Consider the following 9,359-nt stretch of genomic DNA (forward strand, 5'->3'; position numbering starts at 1 on the left):
GGACCGACTTCTCCCATCCTACTGTTAAAAATATACATTAAATAAAGTAATGTCCAAAACGTAAATTGTTGCAGCAATTTCCGGAACCGACTTCATATTTTCCACCCCAATGTTAAAAATATACATTAAATAAAGTAATGTGTAAGCGTAAACGGGTTCACTTATTTTCGTGACTGATTTAATACCCCCACCAACCCACTCCGCCCCCTTAAGTTAACACTTTATTAAATCTCCACACTAACGTACTGTACTTACAATAACCCTTATCCCTTAGTGGCTTCCGGGCCTTGATAAGTGTTGACCACCTTGTAAAATAACAATATATATATATATATATATCTATATATATATATATATATATATATATATATATATATATATATATATATATATATATATATATATATACATCAAATAAAGTAATGTTTAAATCGTTAACGGTTTGAGTAATTTCCGGGAATTACTTCATATCCCGTAACCCACTGCTTAAAATATACTTGGAATAAAGTAATGTTTAAATCATAAACTGTTTCAGCAGCTTTTCGAAAGTAATACATAAAAACATTAACATGGTTAAGGATTAGGCCACATGAATTTCTGAGTGTAGTATTATTTTCAGAATTCCAGTAACTTAACCCCCCCCCACTTTTGGTCTTGATTAATGGAGAAGAAATCCTTCATTACTGATACAATTTTTATTTTTGTTATTGAGCAGAGTGCCCTATTTGGGGAGCTGGTATCCCCCTAATTTTTTAACCGACCTCATGTCTCATTCCGCCTTTGTGGGGAGGCAAGTAAACAAAAAATATTCAGAACGGACATTTTCCGGGGCATTTTGTAACTAAATCATAAATAACTTTTTCCAGTTACTTTTTTAATATTAAAACTTTGTTACATTAAACATAGTACCTATTCACAATGCCTCACCAGGGTCGTTTTTTAACGTGGAGAAAAAAGTGTCTTAGTCGTAAAGGATTTCTGTTCCACTGAGAGGGGAGAAATTGAAATATAGCACCTGCGGAACAGATACTACACTTTGATCTTAGCCAAAAGGCCAAGAAGGACAAACCATTTTTATTAGTTTTGCCTCAACAGCGACACCAATTTTTTTTAAAGGTGTTAAGGTTTGGAATATTCCACTTTCCTTTTTTAGGGATGCACAGCATGATAACGGACGGAGCGATAAGCGTAATAATATAATGATGTAAAAGAATTATACTGAAAACTTATTTGAAAATATATTTAAAATCAAAAATAATAATTCCCCAAAACTTTTTCCTCAACCTACAGGTTGAACGATAAATTTTGTTGTCATAGAAAAGAGTATATCATTCCAATTTCGTTTTCTGAAAACCGATTTTTTTCAGGCAATCTACTAGTTAGCCAGTTGTGTGCAAATCTCAAGAGAGATAGGAACATTTTATTATCTCTGAAAGTGACAATGTTCAATGAGCGAGATCGGAGATGCGCCGCTGTACAACTCTTGCTCCCTACCGATCCAAGTTGTGACAACAGAACCATTGTCAGCAATCTCGAAATGCATCATTAGATTGCAACGAATAATAGAGACGTGCCTAGGGTGATGAAAACAAAGTTTCTGGCCACGGTTATAGTCTTTGGTGTGATTTCAATCATGCCATCTCACATCTTCGACGTCCGCTTGAAATCAACACCAAAGTGTATCTGGATTTGCTGAAGAATGTGGTGATTCCCTAATGCAATCAGATAGCTGCTTGCAGACTCTGGATATGAGAGCATGTCTCGTTGCCAGCCCACAAGTCTTAATAGACCTAGGCTTGGCTTCAGAAAGAGGTCTCGACTTTGTACCCTTCTGTCACGACCCCAACTCCTCCAGCCTGAACCAGCTTGAGTATTTCATTTAGTCATACGTCGAGAACACCACCACAACAACAAACGTAACCTGATCGGTGCCAAATTTTTAAGGCAGGTGTCTGATCCTGCGAAGGTTTCAGCAACTTATGAAACTCTCTGGCAGACACCGCATGCGTATGCAAATTATTATGAGTGATGAATTTAAAAGAATTGTAATAATCTTGATTTCTCTGGTTATTTACCTACACTTTATTGACAAGGGTTTATGAGGAGCTAACTAGCCAATGAGCTATTTCCACAGATTTTCTGTCGTGTTTGGATTCACGATACCAGCGTTTTACAAAGTAGTATGATCAGGCATAATTGCCATAGGTTTCTCCTGTGCGTTCTTTCAAATACAAAAAATGATAACACTTCAAATGCAATGTTTCCTACCTGAGTACTGAGGATCAAAGGGAAATACCTCTGTTCTGTAAACGTAAGGGTACCTCCATTTCTTTAACTCTGAGATACCAGTTATCGCGTCCTTACACGAGAACAACCTGAGGTACCACGCGACTGGCCATCTTGAGATATAGAAGCGGAAGTTATCAATGACCACATCAAGTGGATATTTTTATAAACTGAAATGAGAATAAACTTATGAGAACCTTCTCGGGTTATAAATTAATGGACTTAAATCCATAACAAGTAAATTATAACAATTTGAGATAATGAGTTTTAAACTTTAAAATAGTAATAATAAAAAGAAAAAAGAATCTATTATTGCAGAAGCCCTTAAAGAAATCCACGCAAAACAATTCGGAAGAGCTCGACTTAAATTACTAAAAACATTGAAACACAAAGTTCACTTCCAAATCACCGGTAGATCAGCTTGTTTTTCAAATGGAATTTATTATTTACTTTTACGCCTAATAACGAATTCATGGTTTCCGCGATGAACGGACTCTGGTTAGCACATATTTTCCAATAAAAATGACGATAAGAAAACTCATTTTCTTATCGGAAATCTATGGACAAATGAACATGAACGGTTTGTAATTATTTACTTTCCTTACAATAACTATTACAGTTTTAATAAACATTTTCGGTGAACAACAATCTGCTCATAATTCGTTACAGCTGTTTCAAACAAGACCCCCCCCCAATAAAAAACAGCCAGAACTTTTTCACATATGCTTGGTATGTGAACTACGAGTGTGAGATTCTTCATCTCCAAACTCTTAGATGAAACCAATTTTAATGTTTAATGTTCGTAACAGGTCTTTAATCAGCAAACGATTCCGAAAGACGTTTCCGACTGCTAGTAAAACTTGAAACACATAAAAAGTAACAATTCAATATAACAGATGTAGAATGTAACAGATTATTAATTTGTTTAAGTCACCCTGTTAGTTAAATAACAGCCCAAATTATCTCAAGTTTGTCGCAGTTGGTCACGCAACCAACTTAATAGTTAGAGGAAAACTACCTGTATTGCGCCATATGACAGGATGAACGTTTTTGTATATTTAAGAACCATAAGCATCAAGTCCGCCATAAACGTGGGCATATACAAAAAAACAAAAATGTGTCATTTTCCAAGAGCCAACTCATCTTATGATCTGACTGATAAGTCTGCTAACGAAGCTCATAAGAAAATGAACCAGTAAAAAAAATTGAATTCACTATCTACTGCTGTAAAAGTTGATTCCACATCCCACAGAGAACATCGGGTTAAAATAGCAGTGCGTATGTAATTTGATACATCAAATGATTATTCCCATTATTTTTCGGAAAAAATTCACGAAAATTGGCAAACCTTATCTACTAAAAACAAAATGTACTACCAAAAATGCAACTGGCAGGACGTTAATCTTAATTGCAAACGATTTTTTTCTGGCTCATTTCAGTATGAAACATTCAATGGAACATGCTATGTGTCAGATGCAAATCTAAATCCGATCGGTTTAGACTCACTTGAAGAACTTGATATTTTTATTGTCCCATTGAAAACTAATTTCAATGCATTTTCTGTCAAGTCAGTTAAAGACTGTAGAATAGTTTACTCACCCAATTAAATATAATTTCAGTGATTATTATTTTAGAGGATTTAGGGTGTTGCATGAAGATCAAAGCTGTTCTTAAGTTTAGACCAACAGCAATCCAATATTTGGACGCAAACGTCCCGCATCTTATTCAGCTCTCAACGTAGCCGAAAATAGAATTGATTAATTATCACTGGAGTACTAGACCCAACAAACTACTTTAGATGGAAAACTTCTATTCTTATCGTCTGGAAAGTAAATAGTAACGTACGCATCTGTGCAGATTATTCTACTGGACTGATCAATGCATTAGTTACACATTAATGCCCTGCCGGTACCTGAAGACCTTTCTGCCAAGTATAATGGCGAGATCTGTTTGTTTTGTTTTGACGCATATTTACTTGCAATTGAGGAGGATTCCAATCAACATTAAGAAAGGTTTAATTTGATATAGACCTTTTTTTGCAGTAAGAACTGTACCATACATATTTCAGTGGATTATAGATGCATTGTTCACAAGTACAACGACAACCACAGCATATTCTTACGACATCATTATCTCAAGCACAACTCCGGATAAACTCCTTCTAATCTCCGTAATTTAACGTATCTAAGAATGTGCTATTCGTGTACATGCACCAAAATATCAATTTTACCGAATCTCGATAAAAAAAATCTTAAATTTATTTTTTAATAACAGGGCCCGTTAACCGGCGTTTCCTGGTGGAAGCATACCACAAACCAAGATAAATACAGACAGAATCGTTAAAGAATCCCTCTATACAAGAAATTCAATTACGGTTGTTGTTGCTAATCACTACCGTGCTTAGATCATTGCGGACACTGGCGGCCTTGACCCAAACGAAATAAGCTGGCTTTCATTGTGGGGTATTGTTTTCCAGTGGCAGCTAGCGGAGGCCACTGTCTCTGATTGGCAAAAGCTGCAGATACTGGTTAATTTTAATAAACATTAAACGGACAAAAAAATTACTTACTTATTTATCATGCATAAATCAGTAGAACTTTCAAATATTTCGAAAACTTGTCGATTAGAAAAATAATAATGAGTAAAAATTGAAGTTTTTGAAGTTAGGGGTTCTCACTGTATATTAATTCATTAGATTGGGCGAAATCAGTCGTAGATAAATACCTTCTACTTATGACAGTATCTTTCAAGTCGGTCACAATTTATCTTCTCCGTATACTGCACGCATTTCGTTTTAAACGTTCTCCAGCACATCTATTTAATAATAAACTACTCCACAGAAAGTAAAAGTTAAAAGTAGAAATATATAACAAATATGTGTTTCCGTAACTAATAAAATTTATTTCGAAACATAACTGCATATTCTTGTGTTCTAACTTATTTGAAAGCGTTTTTCACTTCTAAAAAGAGAGTGTCGACATGTTAAATTACAGCTTTGAAGCCTAGGTTATCTTTCAAGAATATAAAATTAAAGCAAATCGTGAATATTTTTAATTTCGTTGTTTAATATTTGTTTATTAGTTACATTCATAATTCAGGTTTTGCAATATTCCATTGTTTTTGTCTTCAAACATATGTAATTTGTTGTTTATTTACATGTATATATATCGAATAAAATTCAGTTTCCATATCTAACAAAATTAAATATTCAATGTTTTCCCAAGCACTAATAATTTCATCTCTTAACATAGCGAGGTACCTCCACACTTTGCTCCTGTTGTTCTTGAATGAGAGAATACAAAACTATCTGGAGAATTGATGATCAGCCAAAAGCCCTTAGTGTGTCATGCAACATTTTTATCGCGGGCTAACCGAAAGGGCTAGTCTAGTCAACCAAATCAAGAAATTTAGAAGAACTTGAAGGGAGAATACTTTAAGTTACGACTATCATTCCGCAAGAGTTTCTTGTGTAATCACTTGAGGCGATTGCTTGTCTATTTTAAAAGCTGGTGGTGAATTAAGGCGCTTATATAAAAGTTCATGCAATACACTTTTCTCACATAATCATTAACTGTATGAATTATATTTGAAAAAACATATTGTATGTGTTAAAAATAAGTAGCTTTTTCCAGTCACCCTGTAAATATAAAATATAAAGTTCATCATTTTAAACTCGGGATTTTGAAATTCTTTGGTATTTTTCTATCGACCCAAATGTAGTTATGTGCAGTGTTTGTACACGGCTCTATAAAAGTTGAGATTCTAGCGTTTTAAAAAGGCGTTAATTGCTTTTAATGACTTAAGGTATTTCGTCATTATTTGATAATTTTGACACTGCAGTCGAAGATGCTGGAGTTCGGTAAACTCTATAATCTGTGTATATGGATGTAATGTGTGCGCACAACACGACTACACACATTGATAACCAGTAGGAATGATCTGAATTTCCAGCTGTAGACACCGCCTTGGTATTTCCAAATGGTCACCTATTTAATAGTTGTAAGAGTCGACGTTGCTTATCCCAAACTTTCGACCTAGACTTACAAAGTTCAGCATTTGCGAGTATAAATTACTAGCGGTGTGCGAATCAATCATACTTGAAGTACGGGGAAAGATATGTTTAGTATGAATGCAAATGTAAATGTCTATGAAGTGTTGCTTCAGGATCATATATATTCACAAGGTTAACACAATCGAAGGACATGTTAATATCACTGTTCTAACGGTTGTATAGTATGTCACCGATTGTTGAATCATTGTATGTTGAAATAGTACATGGATTTCATTGGCAATTATAAAACAATTTTTAAAGCGATCAACGTTATGTAAGTATCTCGTATTCTCAAATGTTCATTTGTTTAATTCTAGCTGGATTCAAATTCAGATAACGACGTAATCAACACGAAAAATCTTGCATTAAACTTTATATTAATATGAAAAATAAAAAAATAATAACATAAAATAGATATTTACTTTTAATTTGTTGCTTTCAAAACTGTAGCAATCAAAAAATGAACAAAACGAAAAGAAAATACACTGAAGAATATATCACGAAAAATTCCTGGCAAAAATTGTTATCTAATAATGGATGTGGAAGGATAATACATTCTCTAAATTGATTAATGCTATGTTCATGGGAAGGTTTATTGTTGTACATTTTATCAAGTACGAATTTACATGTAAAATTTGAATAAAATGTTCAAACTGAATGGTTGGTGAAAAATGGTAAACTAATAAACGCTTATTACTTGGGTTATAATTGTAATGAAATATAATAATATGATTAAATAAAAATCAGAAGTTACCAAAAGTCAATCAATCAATCTACCTATCTCTCTCTCCATCTCTCTCTCTCTCTCTCTCTCTCTCTCCCTATATATATATATGTATATATATATATATATATATGTGCATATAAATGCATATACAAAATACCTTCCTCAATTTTATAGATGGCGATTGCTTATTCGTATAAAAATGGAACTACTGTTCCTATCTTGAGATGATCGAAATTCCGTCCAAATTCCGGAGTTCGACAAAAACATTCCCGAATTCAACCAGATATAGCTGAAGATGAACATTGGTTCCATCGACCAAAACGTTGTGAACATAACATTCACAATGAGAACAATAGTCCGATGAATCCAAACATTACGGACATATACATAATTTAAATGTTAAGTTAATATGAAATAAAAGCATTATCGTAAAAAAAATAGTGATGTCCAGTAATACTAAAATATATTTGGACTTAATCAATTAATTTATATATATATATATATATATATATATATATATATATATATATATATATATACATATATATATATATATATATATATAATTCGAATATATTGTTAATACGAACAAGGAAGCACTATCGAAAAAATAGTGCGTTTTACATCATTTTTCCAATATAGTTGATCTTTATATATATATATATATATATATATATATATATATATATATATATATATATATATATATATAACTACTTCATTTACTCACATAAAATGTATATACGAAAGTACAAATTTATGCGTAAACTTTAAGTATTTAATTGAAAAGTGCTCAATACGTAGCCTGAAGAATCCTAGAGTGGATGAAACGCGGAATATAAAGTGTAGCTTAATCGTCATATGTATTTTCTAAAATATAATATATATATATATATATATATATATATATATATATATATATATGTATATGTATATGTATATGGAGATATATATAAGCATATATACGTTACTTTTAAAAAGTGAAAAAAATTATCACGACCTCACCTGAGAGATTTAGCCCTAATCCTCTATGCGGCTAACACCTGTCGAAAAATCTTCCTGTTGAAAGTGGACTGGGAATCCTTTCTCAAATAAACCAATATCTACTGTAAAGGAAGCAGTGAAGAAACTGGTGTTATATTTTGTGTGAAGACTACAAAAACAGCTGAGAAATTCGTATCATTGTAGTAAGTTATTTGAAGAAGACGATTTTTTTTCAAAACCAGCGTTAATTGCAATAAAAAAAAACTCCATATTTATTAGAATTAATACACCTGTTATATCCTTATTAATAATAATGAGAAGAACTATAATAATATAAATTTTTAATATTATTTCTATTACAATTTGGTTCTGTACATATTCTCGGTCTTATCACTTATTTTCGCAGATATGTATCATTATGTTATCAGTAAAACGATTCTCCGTTAGGGGATTCATGATAGTCGTAAGATTTATAAAAGTCAATAAAATTAACCAAAATGATGTGTAATATACGTATATAATCAGCCATTTCGAAGATTGGCAACCATTTTGTGTCTTTCCCTATTTCTGTCATTTTTCGGATATCCGAAAAACGGGCGAAAGGAAAGGCCATCTAAGTCTATTTAACAATATGTTATCACATTTGTTTAACAAGAAATTATTGCTATTTATTTGTGGTCAGGAATAAATTGAGTAAAAGTATCCGATTTACACTAATGCTAACTCTTTTGGCATTTCTAAAGGATCGTGAAACGTGCCGAGGATTGTGTCGATTAAATGCAACAAAATAAAGGACGGCCCGTATATCATAGCGGGCATGGGGTCAGTGGTGACTCGGCGTCGGAAAACAATCAGCGATGGTAATTTCGGAACCGGTTAAATGTGTTTGATACAGGAAACTATTCCGAAGTCGTTTAAATGAACACAAAAAGACAACACAAAATAAAAAAAGTCTAATACTATAAAATAAAAAATGGATGGCGATTAAATGAGACTAATATAGAGGAAATTAACTAATAGTTCTCGTTTTAGTAGTTGTCTTTTTTGTTTTTATCGTGATAAGTTGGGTCGGGGCAAGAGGCACGCAATATTCCATTGACACTAGTGAAAAAGGAGCAGACAAATTGAACATAGATTTCCTGTAGTTGACGAAACATTAGGAAAATATTTTCCTCAGATTAATATACGCACATTTACAAACGCACGTAGAATCTTAACTCCAAGCATGTATATATATATATATATATATATATATATATATATATATATATGATGATTGCAACGTCTTGTCAGACGAGTGCCAAACCCTCA

The 9,359-nt window shown here is 32.6% G+C and overlaps 1 protein-coding gene and 1 pseudogene across 1 annotated transcript in view; both read right to left on the reverse strand.

Moving 5' to 3' along the window:
• The window catches only part of LOC145284531 (uncharacterized), a 42,806-nt gene extending 34,544 nt beyond the window's left edge, over positions 1–8,262 (reverse strand). The window contains exon 1 of the mRNA XM_080133424.1: positions 8,070–8,262. The gene's annotated coding sequence lies outside the window, so the exon portion shown is untranslated. The remainder of the gene's footprint in view (positions 1–8,069) is intronic.
• Positions 970–1,066, reverse strand: LOC145285356 (U2 spliceosomal RNA; annotated as a pseudogene).
• Positions 8,263–9,359: the final 1,097 nt, after the last annotated feature.

The sequence above is a fragment of the Euprymna scolopes genome, chromosome 9 (assembly GCF_053919585.1).
Source record: "Euprymna scolopes isolate OS-2025 chromosome 9, ASM5391958v1, whole genome shotgun sequence".
Taxonomy (NCBI): Eukaryota; Metazoa; Mollusca; class Cephalopoda; order Sepiida; family Sepiolidae; genus Euprymna; species Euprymna scolopes.